The 20,910-nt window shown below is 43.7% G+C and overlaps 1 protein-coding gene across 7 annotated transcripts in view; it reads right to left on the reverse strand.

The window, feature by feature from the left end:
- The window catches only part of LOC122806463 (plasma membrane calcium-transporting ATPase 1-like), a 1,798,374-nt gene that overhangs the window by 615,558 nt on the left and 1,161,906 nt on the right, over window positions 1–20,910 (reverse strand). The gene's annotated exons all lie outside the window — the stretch shown is intronic.

A 20,910-nucleotide genomic window follows, 5' to 3' on the forward strand; every position in this document is an offset into this window, starting at 1 on the left:
GCCCAAAGGTTCCTAGAATTTATAAACTCAAATGCTATGGAACAACTTGTTACCACTCCCACAAGAGGGGAAAACATACTGGACCTGATCATCACCAACATGGGGACTCTATGCTCCAGACCAGAAGTGTATCCCTCACTGGTAAGATAAGACCATAAACTAATCTCACTGGATATGCACATCCCGACTCAACCCCCTGCCCTGAAAACCACAGTGAAAAACTTCTCTAAAGCAAATTTCACACTCCTCAAAACCGAGGTGGAATCCTTCAAAGCCCCCAGGCCTGTAGAAAATACGGCCCAGCCTGCAGAATCCTTTATAAATGCATTCTATGAACACCTTCAGGAATGCATGGATCATGCAATCCCAAATAAAACCAAGACCCAATCCTCCAAAGGCAGACGTCCTGTCTGGTGGACCCCAGCCATAAACAAACTATACAATAGAAGGAGGAAGCTACTACATGATAGAGCAAAATCCCAAAAAGGGAAGGCATCTCTGATCAGTATTAGCAAAAATCTACGGGCACTCATAAAATCGTCTAAGGCCAGCTTCGAGAGAAAAATTGCACAGGACACTAAGGATAATCACAAGGCTTTCTTTAGTTATGTTAGGAACCTGGGTGGGAATTCCCAGATATGCTCAGAATTAGTCCAAAATGACAAAAAATACACCGAACCCACAGACATTGCCAACATCCTAGCTGACAGGTTCAGTGCAAACTCCCCCCCCCACCAAAAGGGCAAATATTTATCCCAGCAGAGTGCTGCCCCCTGACATCTCAGATGTTCAGGTAAGAGCTGCCCTCTCCAAAGCAAAAAACACAGTATCAATGGGACCAGATGGTGTCCTGGGCTGCGTCCTACATGAACTCCAAGAAGAGCTAAACCCAAACATAAAACTACTGTTCAATCTCAGCCTTACTACAGGATATGTACCCAAAGAGTGGCGTACAGTAACAGTGGTCCCTCTCCACAAAGGTGGTGCCTCAACGGATCCTGGAAACTATCGCCCTATAAGTCTGACTAGCTTGGTCTGCAAAGCTATGGAAAGGATCATCATGGACCTCATAAATAAAGATATTGGGGACCTACAGCCACTGGATCCTACCCAGTTCGGCTTTGTTAAGGGAAGATCCTGCCTCTTAAACCTGGTTGATTTCTTTGAAACAGTCACCAAGGCCATTGACAAGGGGAAGGTGGTCCACACAGCCTACCTGGACCTCGCAAAAGCCTTTGATACAATACCCCACTCGGGCATTATAGATAAGCTCACCAGGTTAAATATAAAGCCATATGTCACTAGATGGGTTGCAAACTGGCTCAAGGACAGAACCCACATGGTTAGAATTGCTGGAGCCATGTCAGACTCCAAACCAGTTACAAGTGGCGTCCCACAAGGCTCAGTCCTGGGACCTCTCTTGTTTGGTATATATTTCTCGGAGGTACAGGCCAATACGGAAGGACTGTGGCTGACTAAGTTCGCAGATAACTGCAAACTGGGTGCCATAATCGACTCTCCAGCTGACACAAGCATCCTCCAAAACAGCCTCATAGAAACAGACAACTGGTGCCAGAGCCATGGCCTCAAGCTAAACGCCAAAAAGTGTATAGTCATCCCCTTTGGCAAAAACAAAGTGCCCACAAATTACCACATAGGTGGTAATCCATTAAGTACTGAAGAAGTAATTAGGGACCTGGGGACCCAAGTTGATAGCAATCTCTCATTTGACAACCACGTGGCCAAAGTGGTTAGAAAAACATTTTATATAGCCCACCTAATCATGAAGGGATTCACATCTAGATCAGGGGAGGTCATCGTGCCTCTTTACTCATCCCTCATCAGGCCCATAATTGAGTACAATGCCCCTTTCGGGATGTACCTTACCAGACACCTGCAGCAACTGGAAAAACCCCAAAAGTACCTCACCAAGAGGATCATAGGGCTCAAACAGATGCCATATGCTGCCCGGTTAAAGAAACTCCAGCTCTACTCAGTGCCATACCGCCTGCTCAGAGGCGATTTGTGGCTGACGTATAAAGCCATGTCCAACCTCCGGAATTAATGGAAATGCTGCACCTCAGAAAATCCAAATCCCATCGAGCTACGCGCTCGAGAGACTTGAACCACAGAAATGAAATAAATAGGACATGCTGGAGGGACAGATTCATAACCCAGAGGCTCCCTTCACTCTGGAATAAAATCCCAGTCCAGGTTAGGCAGAGTCCCTCATTGACTCTCTTCAAGAGGAATCTTGATGAGTGGATGGGAGATCGTAGGTTTACCCCGGGTATCACTTCTGTGTCACTGTTAGACAGAGGCAAAGTATACTTACCTCGAAAAAGGGCATAGCAAAATTAATTTAAAATGGGTGGTGAAAGCCAAACACACTCTGGCTAGGCTTATAAATGCCCTAGGGCAGATAGCCTAGTATGAACCTATGAACCTATAAACTGTAGATCTGCAAGCAGTGCACACATATAAGCCATAAACTGATGAAAAAAAAAAGCAGTTTTGTCCATCTTAAATTTTATTCAAAATAGGGTTAAAGCCAAGTAAAAAACATTAAACTTGAGTAAGACTACATCTTATGGAAGACAGAATAATTTATTTGAGACTTCACAAGATGTTTATTTTGCGGTGGTGACATCATACTTTAAAAACAAAAAAATCTTATCAATCTCTAAACCGCATCCTTACACCACTAAAATTCCAAATTAAGCCACTATCTAGGTGAGTCACCGGAGTGAAGAAAATTAGTAATGGTGGGGGGGGGCAGGGTTGCCAGACGTCCCTATTTGGGCGGGACTGTCCCGAGATCAGCAGCCTGATCCCGAGTCCCGCCCTGCCGGTTTAAATCCCGGCCAGCCTCCGCTTTGTTTGTTTTTTTTTTTTTTTTTTTTTTTTGATTGTCCTGTATACCTGGCATACGGGTCAATCAAAAATTGCTAAACACGGAGATTCTTGTGTTCCGCATTAAACACGAGAAGCGCCGTGTTTTGCGATTTTTGACTGGCCCATATGCCGCATCTGGCCAATCAAAATCGCTAAACACGGAGCTACTTGTGTTGAATGCGGAACTGCAATGCATTAAACACGAGAAGCTCCGTGTTTAGTGCAGAGCTACTGTTCTTTAATGTGGAACTGTGTTCCGCATTAAAGACCTTTTTTTTGGTCTTCACTTGCCATGAAAGACCTTCTCTGGAAATCTGGCAACCCTGGGGGTGGGGGGGTGGGGGGGTGGGTAATAGCAACCATTCACAATCACGAACTCAGCTTTCCAAAAAGGAATCCCTGCTGTGGAAGGCTGATAGACTTCAGGGAGGAAACAAAGGAAACATTCACACTTCACTAAATATTTAAAATGGAAATATAACCATCTTACAATAATAAAAACAAACTTCAAACAAGCTACCACATTCTATCATTATTACCCAAAACAAACTGATAACAAATAAAAAATCAACTATAACAGTACCCATACAGCAAATACAAGTGGCAGCAATCACCAAGTAGACAGTGACCCTGGACATATTAACTGACAAATTAAAAAACAATCAATCAGCCAGAAACAGTAGAAACTATCCAATCAGCAGCATTAAAATATGCCCCAATCTATACAGTACCCCCACCACAGCACTATTAAAACAATCTTTCAACAGAGATAACAATACCATGGAACAGAAACAAAGAGATCAGCTTCAGAAAATCCCATCAGACTATTACAATTCATACCTACACTTAAAAAGAAAATTAACAGTAATGTTTCTACATAAAGCATACATATTTTTCTTTTAAACATAAACATTTCACATCAGTTTAAATTTGTACAGTGCCTGTCCCCATATTTTATGCAGAGGTAGATACAATACTAGATAATCCTGCTGTCTGATGGCATCCAAGTAAGTCCCAGGAAATAGATACACATACAAGGGAACACACAAGGATCAAAAAACATTTAGAATTATATAACGAGAACAGTGTGTTGGAAGAAAACAAATCATAGTAGAATTTAGTTACAAAAATGCCATAAAACACCTTCTCCCCCTTTACTGTGCATGTTTCTTATAGCTCCACTCAACAAAAATCTCAAAACACTACTGCAGTGACATGACAAATAAATCTGTTGACCTCTGAGTATTAAACCTCAGGGTTCAGATATCCATAAATGGTTCACTAAACTGCTTGCCAGATTTATATCATCCTAAGTGATTATTTCACTTTTCCCCAGGATTCAGAGTTAGAGATTGCAGCTTTCCCCTTCACTTTACCCTAATTATAGTACTTTGTTATGCCCCCCCAACTTTATTGGTACAACTCAAAATTAGACAACACTGATGGGGAGGGGAAGCCCTCTTCATTGAGATGCTACAGTCTCAAAGTTACAATAAAGTAGCAGGGTGAGTGTGTGTGTGTGTGTACACGGGGGGGACCAACTGATATTGCCAACATCCTGGCAGATAGGTTCAGTGCTATCTTTACCCCCCTCTCACCCCATAAAGGGCCCATCTTTATACCGGAAGAATGCAAAGTTCCTGTAATCACGGCTGCACAGGTAAAAACTTCACTCTCCAAAGCCAAGAACACAGCATCCATGGGACCTGACAACATCCCAGGTTGCCTTCTACATGAACTACTGAATGAACTGGCACCCCACCTAAGTACCATGTTCAATCATAGCCTCACCTCAGGCTTTGTGCCCACTGAATGGTGCACCGCGACAGTTATCCCACTCCACAAAGAGGGGCCACAACAGACCCCAGGAACTACCGCCCCATCAGCCTGACGAGCCTCGTCTGCAAGGCCATGGAATGTATCATTATGGAACTCATAAACAAAGACATTGGAGATCTCCAAACCCTGGACTTCACACAGTTTGGGTTTGTAAAAGGCAGATCATGTCTCCTAAACCTGATAGACTTCTTTGAAGTAGTCACCAAAGCCATAGATGAGGGTAAGGTGGTTCACACTGCCTATCTAGATCTCGCCAAGGCGTTCAACACCATCCCCCACTCTGGAATTATAGATAAACTCACTAAACTAGGTATAAATCCCTATGTCACAAGATGGGTTTCCAACTGGCTTACTGAAAGAACCCACACTGTGAAAGTAGCAGACTCCAAATCAGACTTCAGACCAGTGACAAGTGGAGTACCACAGGGTTCAGTCCTGGGTCCTCTCCTGTTTGGTATCTACTTCTCTGAAGTACAGGCTAACACAGAAGGTCTTTGGCTAACTAAATTCACAGATGACTGCAAACTAGGAGCCATAATTGAAACTCCTAACGATGCAGACATCCTACAAAAGGGCCTCACTGAGACAGATGCCTGGTGTCAAAGACACGGGCTCAAGCTCAATGCCAAAAAGTGCATTGTCATCCCCTTTGGTAAAAATTCTGTACCCATGAACTACCACATAGGCGGTAGTCTACTTAACACCGAAAGTGTGATAACAGACCTTGGGACACAGGTGAGCAGTAGTCTCTCCTTTGATAATCACATCGCCAAAGTGGTCAGGAAATCCTTCTACGTGGCACACCTCATCACAAAAGGTTTCTCATCCAGAAAAAAAGAGGTAATTGTTCCCCTCTACTCATCACTCAATAGACCCATTATAGAGTACAACGCCCCTTTTGGTATGTACCTCACAAGACATCTACAACAACTGGAAAGGCCACAAAAATACCTCACAAAGAGGATTACTGGCCTCAAACAGATGTCTTACGCAGACCGTCTCAAAAAACTCCAGCTTTACTCCGTTGCATATCACCTACTCAGAGGCGATCTCTGCCTAACATACAAAGCTATGTCAAACCCAGAGCTGTTGGACATGCTCCACTTAAAGAAATCCCAATCCCTCCGAGCTACACGCTCTAGGGACCTAAACCTTGTCACCACAATAAACAAAACATGCTGGAGGGATAGATTCCTGTCCCAGAGACTTCCCATACTCTGGAACAGACTACCTATCTATGTCAAACAGAGCTCCTCATTAGCACTCTTCAAGAAAAATCTTGATGATTGGATGGGTAATAGGAAATTCACCCCGTGGATCACTTCTGTGGTTCTGCTTGACAGGGGCACAGGAAAATAATTTTCTTGGGTGGCAAAAGCCAGGGTACATTTTTGGCTAGGCTTGTATAGGCCCTAGGGCCAACAGCCTAGTACCTACCTATGAACCTATTAGATAGGTGGAGTTGAATCCCTGGTGAAAGTTTGATATAACTACCAAATTAACTTTTAAGGTGGTAAAGCGGGAACCTGTGCCAAATAAGGAAAACAGAAACATCAGAACCAAAGGAACTGGGGCTGTAAAGGGACCCAAGCCCCACTTTGTGGCCCACAAAGAAAATGTTTTCTATCAACCTTTGTAGATACTCCTTGTGGATATTTTTTGTGACATAAGGATCTCCAACAGTTGTGACCAGTATGATGGGTACCTGGCAACTACTGGAATTGCAAAATCAATGTGGTTAGCCTGAAGGAGTGAAGGTCCAGGTGTGGCTTGCTAGGTGATGAGAGAAAAAGGCCTGGAAATAGATGTTGAAGAAGAATCTTCTTCTTGAGATAGGAGTCCAAAGCATGGGGAATCATACTTGTTGAGGCTAAAATGGGGTTATGAGGGTCATCATTACACTGCACAATTTGGGTTTCTGTAGAAATACTGTTATGAGAGCTAGGGGTGGAAAAGCAAAGATAAGCCCTGCCTGCCACTGGTGGACAAAGTGTCCCAAGGACTCTGCCCCTGTGGAGGGATGGGGGGATAAAGAAACTAAAGCACTTGTTGGATGGGGATCAAAGAGGTCATTGCAAGGATTCTCCCATCAGGAATATATCATTTGTGGTACAAGTGGATTATGGGACCACTTGCGTGACATCAGAATGTATCTACTGAGTCTGTCCACTAAGTAGACAGTACAACCAAAGATTTGCACTGCTATAAGAACTGTTTTGGGAGCACCACACATTCGTAAATGGAGGGGGTAGGATCTTGCCCCTTTTTTGGTTGTTGAAAATGCTACACTACTGATATGTTGTCTGTGTGGATAACTATCACATCCAGTGGGAGGTGGTCTTGAAAGGCCTGCAAAAGGAGAACCACCCTCATTTCCAATACATTTATGTGCAAACTGGCCTCCTGTTTTCTCCCTGTACCTTGGACCCTCTGCCCTAAACAAAGCCCTCTGTGGGTAAACACATCCATAGTGACTATGACTGAGGTCACAGGAAGGGTAAAGGATATCCTCTGTTCAGACTGAGTAGCTGTAGCTAACACAGTATTCATGAACGGCACACTTTGGATAATGGGATTATATGATATCTCTATATTTCCAGCTGAGACCACTGTACTCAGAGGGTCCACTGCATTATTCTCATGTTATATCTTACAAAGGGAGAGAGATGAATTGTTTGTGCTTGGAGGCCCAAGACTCTGAGAACCAGAGATGCAGTTGGCACAGGATGGTGTAACTGCAGGTTTACTGCAGACTGCAATGAAACACTTCAGAGGAAGTGCAATGCTGTCTAGGTAGCATTCAATAAATACTAGGTTTTGTAATGAATCCATGTAGTGACTTTGCAGTGTCACTGATATCTCTAGTGATGAGCAAAGAACTGGGCAAGTAGTTCCCTGCCTTTATTAATCACTTTATCAACGCACAGACTATGAGCCAGTCATCCAGATCCAGACATAAAAATACTCTGATTCCCCTTTGAGGTATGTGACCTGCAACTGCTGCCATGCACTTTGTATATCACCCAGAAGACCGTGGACAGACTGAATAAAAGGGCTTCAAACTGGTAAAGACTTGACTCCTTAACAGAAGTGCAGAAACCTCGAGAAAGCCTTGGGTGATTTCTTTTTTTATGAGCAGAGAAGAATCCTAGAGGTCTATAGAGCATGTACACTCTCTTTCCATAAACTAAGGACAGCATACAGCATGCTCATCCAGAATTGGGTTTTCTTTAAAGATTTAGACCATTGAGAGCCAGACTCATCGTCGAGTACATGGTCTTCTTGGGTACTAAAAAAACCCTGGATCCGCTCTGGTCTGGTGGAACTTCTTGGACAGCTGCTTTTTTGAAGAAGGCTATTGACCTCTAATTGTGTTGCCTCCTGTTGATGGGGTGGAATGTCTGGAAATGGATAGGACTACTTTGGTATTTCCAAAAAAAAGATATTGTACAGCCTGTGGGTATTATATTTCCCTTATCTGTTTGCCCTTTGACTGCAGCTAGAGTGGGACATTTAGATTAGTCCTCAGGGGTGCTACTGCTGCATCCTGGAGTAAGGGGAGTGGAACCCCTGACTTTATCAAACCCCTCTGCCTGGTGCTACATCCATTGGAGGAGCCCCTTCATCTACTGGTACTTCTACCAGAATAACACTCAAAAGTTTGCTGTTGGGATCTATGACACCAAACTTCTTTGCACCTTTCTGGATTATTGAGAAGGAATCTTGAGGACAGAGGACTCAATGTCAACAGCTTAGAGAGTTTTATTTCTAGCTTTCACTTGAGCAATATCAGCTTTACTATAAGCCTGAAATCTACTGACCTATCAAAAGGAGCATTAGCAAAGGATGCCTAAAAGTTCTCTGCAAATCCCTGTGATCTGACTCATGCTTGTCATCTCATGGTCATGCTTGTCCCAGTAGCTCTGTATGTTCCACTCACTGCACCTTGAATGAGCCTTATCGATAGCAACATAATGTTCTGCATCATTACTACCTGTAACTTAATCTCACAATCAGTATCACTGGGAATCAACCCTTTCAATTAGTCTAGTTTTTTTGCTACAAGCTTGCAATGAATGTGGGTTATATTCATCAGGTAGCCAAGAGCTCAATCAGCAAAAGTGCCTGATGCAAAGCCATATTTCCCTGAATGGTCCATTGTTCTGGAATCTGTATCTAATAGATGAAAGATGTGCTTTCATTTGAAGACTCCCTTTTTTTTTGCAGCCACTGCCACAACTGAGTCTGCAAGGAGGTCAGAGGATGTTGTCCAGCTTCCTAGGTATAGTCTCAGCCAAACTGGGCTCTTGCCACACTCTGCTGTTCTCAAAGGAAACATTCAGGATAAAGGAGGGTTAGTCCAAAGGCCTTTTGGAGGATTTCATTGTTGGGGGAGGGGCTCTGTCTTATTAATTTCAATATTTCCAAAAATCTGGGGTCCTCCAGAGGAGATTGATGGAATCTTTATCTTTATTAAGATAAGTGTTTGCAATAATGGACTCAAATAGGGAGCACATGCTTCTTTTATGCCTCTTCTTTATAAGAATAATCAAGAACGGTTTCATCTGACCATTCTGAGGTACTGAGGTATGGCCTTCCCCCAATGAGTGGGTCTTTGGAGAATGAAGTCTCTGGGACATGGATTCTGGGTGTAGTGTCATGAGGCACAGCCAAGGTAGAAGGCATGTCTTCTGAAACCATCAAAGTTGTGGATTGCTCAGTGATCCACTCCAAGAACACAAACACCTACTTCATGCTTTTTGGCACTGACATTATCAGAGCATTCCCTGATATCACAGTAGTTACCACCATAGAAGTAGCCCCAATAACACAACTGCCATGGAAGATGACTTTTTTACAGATAGGTCAGACACTATGAACAGCCCCAAGAGTACTGAAGCCAATCCTGGCACTGAGGCCTTGACCCCAAGCCCTTGGTTTCTCTCAGTTCTCCACACACACACACACACACACACACACACACACACAAACACACGCACACACACACAGACTCAGTAGTATTTACCTCTAATGCAATCTCACTTACTGCAAGCAATGGGTGAGAACGTAAGGTTTTGGACATGCTCATTAAAAGGCCAGCTAAGGTAACTTTGACAGCTGAGCAATTCTCTGAGTCTTTCAGCTGCATTAATGCCTTACTGTAGGCATTTTTGAGAGGAGAGTACATGGCTAATTAGCATAAGCCCTTCCCTGGAACAGCTCATTAGCATTTGCAGTAAACCACTGAGACAGCCCACTGTAGTGCTGTAAACTGGAAATGGTTACCATGACATATATACACCAGGCTTATAACTTTCCATAATCAAGCACCTTATGTGTTGTCATATTTACCATTTAAAATACAGTAAATGCAAATAAGATGTCAGTCAAGTCCACCAACAAGTACAACTACAATTGTAGTCACTCAGAATACACAGTGACAGCACTGAGTAAGATTTTTTCCAAACTGAGGAAATTCTTAAACGGTATCTGTAAGAACACTGAGGAAACTATTTAACGGTATCTGCAAGAACACTGCAATAACCACAATTAATCTGGGGGGAAAAAAAACACTGATTAAAAGAAAATCTAAAGACTGTTATATGAAATAAATATCTGTTTTATATCGTGGTGGTCCTACCCTGTTTGTTCTACATATCGTATTTTTTATTCTGGATTTGGACCTTTGGGCTACAGCGATATCTTCTTTTGGGAAAATTTAAAGACTGCAAAGGAAATAATCAAACAGTTCCATAGCCTCAGTAAGGATTAGCCTAGCTGCCTACCTTGGAGCAGATAGGTGAATTTGACATGATTTTTTCCCCCCAAAAAGATAAATAACGCCTAACTATAAAATTCTACACAGGAGAACTGCTATTCTAGCTAACAAAAGCAGAGAAAAAATTCCATACAGCGAGACTTATCATTTTGAGTTCTTTGAGCATCTGAAATCAAGCACCTGGATGCTGGAAGCTACAAATAAGATCTAGAGAAGATAGGGACGCGAGGGCATTGTGGGAGTTAAAGATGGGCTTTGAACTGTAGAAGATGCACAGATACTAATTCAGTACTGCCTGTAGCAATTAGTCCTTCAGTTTTGATGTGGATGGATTACATAATGTACGGTAGACAGTATGCAGTACATCAATTTGTCCAGCTGCAGTTTTGAACCTTTTATGATGATGTTATGACTATCTGATGTACTGCATATTTATTATTTGCATTTTGGCAACATGTGACTCACCGTTCACATTTGGAGACCTGCCCACATTATCTTGCTGAGAAGTCAGGGGTCTGACAGCCTGAAACCTCATCCTTCTCTGCAGGGCTGGTGATGGGTGAAATGAAGCCACAGGTCAAGGGCTCAGTGGCACCTCTGTGGTGTAACTTGAGAAATGCATGTTCTATATCACAGTAACACATGTATGTTGACTGTATTTTCCTTAATTTAGTTTGTAAATGGAGCTAACACCCCCTTAACCCATTCTAACTTTAAAACTAAGTAGATGGGAGTGAGAAGGATGCCCGCCTCCCTTGCAAATGAGATTAGAGGAAAACTGCTTGCCATTATAGTTAATCTCAGATATGTGATCCAAAACACAAGCACAACATTCTAAGTCATGAAACTGGCATGATGGTACTTTTGTAAGGACCACAGATAGGGGGGGGGGGTTAAGTACTGTCAAATTACAACACACTCCTCCAAGGTACACCTCAGCACTGTCCCTCATTTCCTGAAGCCACATATCACCTACCTAGGGTTGTTTGTGTCCCACTCCCCATGGCTTCCACCCCGCAGTACTTAGCCATGATTTGCATTCTGGCACCCACGCCCCCTCTATACACCCTGTTTCTACTCGTTTGCATTTCACCCCCCCCCAAGTTTTAACATGCAGCCACCATAGAATATAGCAGTACAACATTATCTACTCATTTACTTATTACAGTGGGGAATTGAGTTCGTCTGACTAGCCATAGTCCCTTTACTGCAGTGACACCAGAGGTTCAGCTGTATCAGTATATTAAAAATTACACTAAAAAGAGGGATGGATAACCATCCCCTCACCCACTAAGAATCCTAAAACAGGACTTCTGGGAAGGATGTTATTTCCCTACAGCATCCCTGCTAGAGAATGTCAGCAGTAGCTTTAGCCAGTGAACTAGTAAAGCAGGAAAACTATGAATTAAAAAAACAAACTTGTCAGCTTTAAAAAGGTGAGAAACAGTACAGTTATGTTAGGTACTTACCATTAATGTAGATGGTCAAGTAACTTCACTGTTGCGGTAATAACTCTTCAGATTACTTCCTTGCTGAAGCCTAAGGCTGGCTCAAATACCAGAGACTTTTTCACCTTTCCTCACAGTCTGGTAGATGCCTTCCTATCTGCTGTCTGGATGTTGGAGCTATACAGGATCACTGGCCAGTGTAATCTTCAGGCCCTTTTGCCCTGACCAAAGTCACTCCTCTCTCTCTCTCTGTCCATTCAGGATAGACATCAGTACAACCTGTCCACATGTTCTCCAGTTCATACTAGAGCAGCAGACTGGGAAGAGAGACCTAACGAGGTTGTGACAAAGACGGGCATGTGCCCCCTTAATGACATCATCCCAGGAGAAGAAGCCACAGGTAAAGAGGAGGGAACAGGTCCTGTAACCATGAAGATACTCAAACATCTGCATTTATGATAAGTACCTAACACAGCTGTACCGTGTTTATCACAGTTCACTGATTAATTCTGGGAATCATCCAAGAATTAAGATAAAGGGAAGTTTGGATCAAGGCTGGAGCAGGAGAGAAGAACCCCTGCAGGATTGCATAAGCAGAGCTTGCCCTGACTCTGGATGAAGCTACTATGTGGTAATGCTTGGAAAAGGTGTATTCTGAGGTCCATGCTGCTGCTTCCAAAATGGTGTGAATGGTCACTCCTTTAAGGAATGCTGTGGTGGCAGCAGTAGCCTTACTGTAATGTGTCCCGATCCTATCAAGTGCTGGCTTTTTACAGGTGAGATTCCTTGAGAAAAATTATTTTTAGGGTAATCCTGTCTGGAGCTCATGAAATCAAACAGATGCTTGAACAGCTTGAATACGTCATGCAGGTAGGACTGAGAAGTGTGTGGTTGAGGCTGGGACAAAATTATAACAAACTTCATTGTTTTGGGTGGTGTGGGGCTGTACATGGGTTGTGTCAGATGCTAAGGCCTCAGGTTACTGGCAGGTGGCCACAACGGTGCTTCCAGTCTCCAGACATTTTTTCATGAACATAAATATGTAAAAAAAGATCCTTGCATTAGAAGCCTGCAACAGGCCCAACTAATTCCAAGAGGTGTTCAGTCTGACCAGATGTCAGCACTGTGGCAATCCTGACAGCCTCCCTACAGTCCTTGCCAGAGGCTTGTACCATGCAGTGTTGGAGGGGGCCGTTGAAACACCTCAATTCCTTCAACACACTCGAGCTTGGGAGGACTGTCAGAAAGCAGGACAGAGTTGTCAAGTTTCTGTAGCACTCCCATCTCTAGTACACTTATTTTTACATGGGAGAGCTGTTTGAAGGACCAGCAGATGCCATAGTGGGCCCAGGCCACAGATGCAATCTCTTCTGACTTGACAGCACGGGAAAAATAGTTAGTACACTGGGGACAATTAGGTACATTGTGCTCTAGGCCCAGGCAGAACAAGCAGAGAAAGAGAAATAGAGGAGAAATCTGTTTGAGGACTTTGTTTTCGACACACAGAACAGATATCTGAAGTTTTACTGACATAGGTTCATTGGTGTGTACTAGGCCAATGACTTCTAGGGCCTTTTTAAGCCTAGTCATGCATCACAAATTTTGGACAAATTCTGGTAACTTTGATAGGTATAAGCAGGGGCTTGGGAGTTTAAATATTTACAAGCAGGGGCCTAGGAGATGAAACATTTACAGGCTGCCTCTGTCAATTACAGACATAGGTGCCAAAGCAGGTATTAATCTTCTGTTCCCTATACAATTGTCCAAGTTACACTTGAACTGGGTTAGGGAATAAGTCTGCTTCACAGTGATTGAGAGCCTGCTCCAGAAAAGGGTAGTCTCTGGGATACATACCTAAATCTACAGCAGATCCTATTTCTATCACAGGCAAGGTTTAAGTATTTAGAATGGGTAATTCTGGTTCTGTTTGTTTTGTGGAGATGCAGGAGATACATCAAGGTGGCATCAGGCAATGCCTTGTATGCCAGGCACAGATCTCCCCCCCCCAACAGTCAGCAGGAGGCAAAATACAGGGAGAAGGTTTGGAGGCAGTCTACATAGGACATGTTACTTGTGCCCTGTACTCTTTTAGTGAAGCACCTCTGTGGACATCCCAATTGTTGGATATGCCTGGTTAGGTACACACCAAAGGGACACTGTACTCAATGATAGGTCTGATGAATGCTAAATACAGTGAAACGATGACCTCAATGGATCTAGATGCCATAGACTTGCTTATAATGTATATACATCTACAACAAAATAGATAAAAAAACAAGAATAGGTTCCCCACTAGTGTACAAATTTTAGACAGACATACTGATACATAAATGTACACTGCACTCCACTGAAAATAACAGAACTGATGATGGTGCTGGCTAACAACCCTTTATAGTCTTGACATCCTGATGTTGGATGAGATGGTCTCTACCAGGCTGTCGGGAAAAGTGAAGGTGTCTGATATTCTAGACAGTCTCAGGCCTCAGCAAGGAAGGAATCCCAAGAGTTACTACTGTAACAGTCAATTACAATGAGCATCAATACATACCAGTAAAAACCCTCTCCCTTTCCATATCAACAGACAAGTAGCTTAATGCTTTCAAAGGTGACAAAGTACCATGATAGTCAGGTTAACCACAGATATGAAACCAACAACAATCAAATCTAATAAAATAAAGAAAAGCTATAAATATTACTTAAGCTGTTAAATGTATTTAAAAGATTCATGTTATTACTTATTACTTAAAACAGCAATAAATGAGTAATTGCAATTGTGCACAGAATGTGCCATAGCGGAATTTAGTTATCAATGGTGCACGAGTGTGGTCTTTCAGTCTTTGCCCTTGTGACCAAACCTGGTAAAATGTGACTGCAACACTATATACTAAACATTATTCCCACAGTATGAAGATGAGTAGTACGCAGAAAACAGTGTACAGAGCCTTCTCTTTTACAAGAATCCTGTTACAAGTAAAACAGCTTTCACACACACACACACACACACACACACACACACACACACACACACACACACACAAAACCTATATTGAATTAGTGATCTGGAAGGGAGGCATACCAAGTACACATATTGCCTTACAGCTAGAAATTCTCCAGTTTGATTTTTGGCTGGTGCGCCTTCTGTATGGAGTCTGCATGTCCTCTCTGTGTTCACATGGCTTTTCTCCAGGTGCTCTGGTTTCCTATCACATTCCAAAGACACGCAGGATGTGGAGTACACACTCTAAACTGACCATAGGTGTGACTGTGCATGTGTACAAAAGAAAAACAGTGGCAGGGCAAGCAACCTGATGGTGTGAACAGTGGTCCTAGATGACTGTCACTGTTGAAGTGATACCCTGCCCACATGTGCAAAAAATGTAGAAAAAGGGGTTGTGGATGGATCATTCAATATAATGAACTTAAATCCATTGAACAGAACCCCAGCTGCCAAATCCTTTAAATGGAAAATAAAAGCAAAAAACAGTACTTTTGTAGGAAGCAAGTCCCTACACCCGCACAACTTTAAATACACAAACTTCAGGATTACACACCAGTGGGGAAAAGGGCAAATTCCATTACTGTACTGTCCAGAGTGTCAAAGAACACACACACCTCTCCATAACTTAGCAATATAAGGGAATGGCACATACCAATTCACTAACTGTTGACTTCATATATACAGAGGTTTATAGGTGTACACTAGGCTAACGACCACTAGGGCCCTTACAAGCCAAGCCGTGCAATCCAACTGTGAACTACAAATTTGATTTACCCATCAGAGACATAGGAGGCAGACCTCGAGTGAATTCCCGATCACCCGTCCATTGGTCCAAGTTACGCTTAAATAGAAATAGGGAGGATCTCTGTTTCACATGGATGGGGGTGGGGGGAGGCTGTTTCAGAAAAAGTACAGTTGTGTACACTTACCATAAATGTAGATGTTCGAGTGTATTCACTGTTGCAGTCATCACATTTGGGTTATCTGCCTGCAGGTAGCCCTCAGCCGGCCTCAATACAAGAGTCTTCGGATTTCTGCATCAGATGCTGTCGCTTCTTCCTTGACATCAGGTAGTCAGGGGTATAAAACATGCAGCTGATGCCATTACATCAGTTTTTCTTGCCCCAGATGTCAGGTGCCCCCACAATAGGAAGTAATTAAATGGTATGGTAAACCCCCATCAAAAAGCAAATACACAAGAAAAAATAAATATACCAACAAGAAGAAGAGGTAGAGCCAAGAGAAGTTAGGAGGCTGGAGGGAGGGTAACCAGGACTGCAACAGTGAATACACTCGAACATCTACATTTATAGTAAGTGTACACAACTGTACTATGTTATTCATGTTTCACTGTTGCAGTCATCACATTTGGGTTGATTCCCAAAGCTAAGGAAGGGAGGAGTAAATTAAAGAGCATTAGGGCCAGCTATTAATCCCTGCAAGGCTGCAGTGGCAAATCCAGCTCTGGATTTAGAAAAGATAGGCAAGTGGTAATGCTTGGTGAAGGTATGTACAGAGCTCCAGGTAGCAGCTTCTAGGATGTCCCTGGTAGGGACTTCTCTGAGAAATGCTGAGGTAGATGCAGCCCTGGTGGAATGTGATCTTATCCCCTGTGGGGTAGGTTTTCCATGGTGCTTGTAGCAGAAATGAATGCAATGGGTTATCCATTTGAAAATGGTTTGCTTTGAAATGGCCTTCCCCTCTGCCCCTGCAGCAAAGTTAACTAGCAGCTGTTCAGATTTTCTGATAGGTTTAGTCTTGTCTAAATAGAATCTAAGTTGTCTGTGCACGTCCAGAGAGTGCAGTATTCATTCCCCTTTGTTTTGTGGATTAGGGAAAAAAGTAGGCAAATGAATGGACTGATTTAGGGCCACAGCAGACACCACCTTGGGCATAAAGGAAAGAGTAGTCCTGAGGGGAACCCTGTCCGCATGGAAGATAATGAAGGGTTCCACTGCCATGAGGGCCTGTAATTCAGACACTCTTCTTGCTGAAGTGATGGCTAGAAGGAAGGCTGTTTTCCAAGAAAGGAATTTCAACTCTGCTGGAGCAGCTGGTTCTAAAGGGGGAAGAGTGAGCTTTTCCAATACAAAGTTAAGGTCCCAGGTTGGAGTGGGAGCTCTCCTGGGGGGGGGGTCTTAAATTTTTGGCCCTTCTAAGGAATTGCTTTAGCAAGGGGTGAAAGAAGAGGGGTGGCTCAGTATTATAATGTGCTGAAATGGCAGAGGCATGAATTTTAATTGACGAGAAGGATAGGCCCTTGTGGAACATTTCTGTTAAGTACTGTAGAATATGAGGTAAGCTGGGCACCGTTGTGCCCATCCCCTGAGCCCGGTTCCAGGAACAGTATCTTTTCCACTTTTCAGCACAGGAGTTTCTAGTACTAGGCCTCCTTGCCTCCAGAATGACATCCAGTACCTGCTTAGTGAGAGCTGCATGGGGAGAGCTCAAGGAATTAGCCAGGCTGCAAGGTTCAGGGTTTGAAGCCGAGGGTGCAGAATCTGGCCAGCCTGCTGGGACAGCAGGGAAGGGGTCTGAGGCAGGTGCCATGGTTGTAGCAGTGTCATACTGCACAAGAGGGGGTACCCGTGCTGGCGTGGGCAGTCTGGTGCAATCAGTATTGTCCTTGGCTTGTCCTGTTTGATCTTTAGTAGAGTCTTCAAGAGGAAGGGGGAAAGGCATAAACCGAGAGGCTTTCCCAGGTAAAGGACAGGGCATCCACTTTCCAAGCTTAACTGTGGGGGGTTCTTGTGCAGAATTCATTCAATTGTTAGTTCTGAGGGGAGGCAAACAGGTTTACCTCTGGAGTCCCCCATTTGTTCCTCAAGAGGTTAAATATTTTGGGTTCTAGTTTCCATTCGTGTGGGTAAGTCGTCTGCCAGTGAATTAAGTTTGCCTGGCAGGAATTGTGCTTGTAGGTGCACTTGGTAGCTCAAGGCTGTGTCCCACAGAGCCATGGCTAGTCTGCAGAGATTGTACGAGTGGGTTCCCTCCTGCTTGTTTATGTACCACATAACTGTGGTGTTGTCTGTCTTTACCAATAGTTGCCCTGGAAGAATACAGTCTTTGAAGGCTGTCAGAGCTTTCTGTACAGCTAACATTTCTTTTTAACTGATATGCATGTGCATCTGTCTCGGGTTCCATTTGCCCTGAATGCACTGCCCTGCCATGTGAGCCCCCCATGCAGTCTGATGCTTCTGTTGTTAAGGTTTGGGCGGCAGGGGGGTAGAGTGAAAGGGAGTCCCTTGTTGTGGTAGCAGGCATCTGCCCACCAGAGGAACTCTGTCTTTATATAAGGAATGATAGAAATCATTGTTTCCAAGTCCTGAGAATGTTGACACCATAGACTTTTTAGATAACACTGGAGTTTCCTCACATGTAGTCTTGCATATGGAATAGGTAGAATGCAAGAGGCCATGAACCCCAGACCTTGCAGTATTTTCCTTGCAGATAGCTGGGGTTTTGTGGCCAATAGCTTGAAGTAGGTTGTCAAATAAACTTGTTTCTCCGGAGTGAGGAATGCCATCTGGGAAGCTGTGTTTAAGCTTGCTCCCAGGAATACAATCTGTTGGCAGGATACTAAGTGAGATTTCTTTTCGTTGATGGTGTACCCCAGTGAGGTTAGAAGTGACTTTACGAATGCCAGGTGTTGTAATAGCCAGTCCTGGCTTTCTGCCTGAACAGACAATTGTCCACGTATGGGTAAATTTGAACATTTCTCTGTCTATGCAAAATGCAATGGCTGGAGCTAGACATTTTGTGAACACCCTGGGCGCAGTAGATAAGCCAAAGGGAAGTGCAGAGAAAGTACAGTTGTGTACACTTACCATAAATGCAGATGTTCGAGTGTATTCACTGTTGCAGTCATCACTTTTGGGTTATCTGCTTGCATTAGCCCTCAGTCGGCCTGACTAACAAAGTCTTGGGTTCTGCGTCAGTTGCTGCCCCCTCTTCCATGCGTCAGGTCGTCAGGGGTATAAAACATGCAGCCGACGTCATTACATCAGTTTTTCTTGCCCCAGATGTCAGGTGCCCCCTTAATGGGAAGCAATTAAATCTATAAATATACAAGGTTATACCTCCAACAAAAAAAGCAAATACACCAAAAAGCTTTTGAAGATAGTAAAGGAAAGTAGAGGTATATCAAAAAAAGAAAAAGAAGGGGGCTGGAGGGAGGGTAACCAGGACTGCAACAGTGAATACACTCGAACATCTACATTTATGGTAAGTGTACACAACTGTACTATGTTCTTAGTGTTTCACTGTTGCAGTCATCACTTTTGGGAAGATTCCCAAGGCTAAGGATGGGAGGAGGAATTTAAATAGCATTAGGACCAGCTGAAAAGCCCTGCAAGACTGCAGTGGCAAAACCAGCTCTGGATTTAGAGAAAAGTGGCAGATGGTAATGCTTGGTGAAAGTATGTACAAAACTCAAGTAGCAGCTTCTAGGATGTCCCTGGTAGGGATGCCTCTGACAGAGGCTGTAAAGGTAGATGCAGCCCTGGTAGAGCGGGGCCTGCTCCCCTGTGGGATAGGTTTTCCATGGTGTTTGTAGCAAAAAAATGCAACGGCCTATCCATTTGAAAATGGTTAGCTATGAAATAGCCTTCCCCTCTGCCTCTGCAGCAAATGCCACCAGCAGTTGATCAGATTTCCTTAGAGGTTTAGTTCTGTCCAAGTAGAATCTAAGTTGTCTGTGCATGTCTAAGGCATGCAGAATCCCTTCCCCTTTGTTCTGTGGATTTGGAAAGAAGGTTGGCAAATGTATAGACTGATTAAGGGCCACACTGGATACCACCTTGGGCATGAAGGACATCCTGTCTGCATGAAAGATGATGAAAGGCTCCACTGCCATGAGGGCCTGTAATTCAGATACCCTTCTTGCTGAAGTGATTGCTAAAAGGAAAGCTGTTTTCCAAGAAAGGAATTTTAAGTCCGCAGTGGCAGCTGGCTGGAAAGGAAGGAAGGGTGAGCTTTTCAAAGACAAAGTTGAGGTCCCAGGCTGGAGTTGGAGCTCTCCTGGGTGGTCAGATTTCTAGCCCCTCTGAGGAACTGCTTAAGCAGTGGATGAGAGGAGGGGTGGTTCTGTGTTACAATGAGCCGAGATGGCTGAAACATGAATTTTGATGGAGGAGAAAGACAGGCCATTATGAAGCATCTCAGTTAAGTATTGTAAGATCTGAAGTAAAATGGGCACCGTTGTGCTTGTCCCTTGAGACTGGTTCCAGGCACAGAATCTTTTCCATTTTTCAGCGTAAGACCTTCTAGTACTAGGCCTCCTTGCCTCTAAAATGATATCCATCACTGGTTTACTGAGGGATGGTAAAGGAGAAATTATGTAATTAGTCAGGCTGCTAGATTCAGTGCTTAAAGTTGTGGATGCAGAATTTGGTTCTCCTGCTGAGACAATAGAGTAGGAGTCTGAGGCAGGTGCCATGGGGCCCACAGTGACACACTACGCAAGAGGGGGTACCAGTGTTGGCATGGCCAGTCTGGTGCAATCAAAATCATCCTTGGTTTGTCTTGTTTGATCTTTAGTAGTACTTTGGAGAGCAGAGGCAGAGGAGGAAAGGCAGAAACTGATAGGTTTTTCCAGCTAAAGGACAGAGCATCCACTTTCCAAGCTTGTTTCTGGGGAGTCTTTGTGCAGAATTTGTCCAACTGATAGTTTTGGGGGGAGGCAAACAGGTCTATATCTGGGCACCCCCATTTGCTTGTCAACATGTTGAAAATCCTTGGTTCCAGTTTCCACTTGTGTGGGTCCATGAGGTTTATGCTTAGTTTGTCTGCCAGGGTATTTAGTTTTCCTGGCAGGAATTGAGCTTGTAAATGTATCTGATAACTCAGGGCTGTGTTCCACAATGCCATGGCTAGTCTGCAGAGGGGGTAAGAATGTGTACCCCCCTACTTGTTTATGTACCACATAACAGTGGTGTTGTCCGTCTTTATCA

The sequence above is a fragment of the Protopterus annectens genome, chromosome 7.part0 (genome assembly GCF_019279795.1).
Source record: "Protopterus annectens isolate FY-2018-M chromosome 7.part0, PAN1.0, whole genome shotgun sequence".
In the NCBI taxonomy this organism is placed as follows: domain Eukaryota; kingdom Metazoa; phylum Chordata; order Ceratodontiformes; family Protopteridae; genus Protopterus; species Protopterus annectens.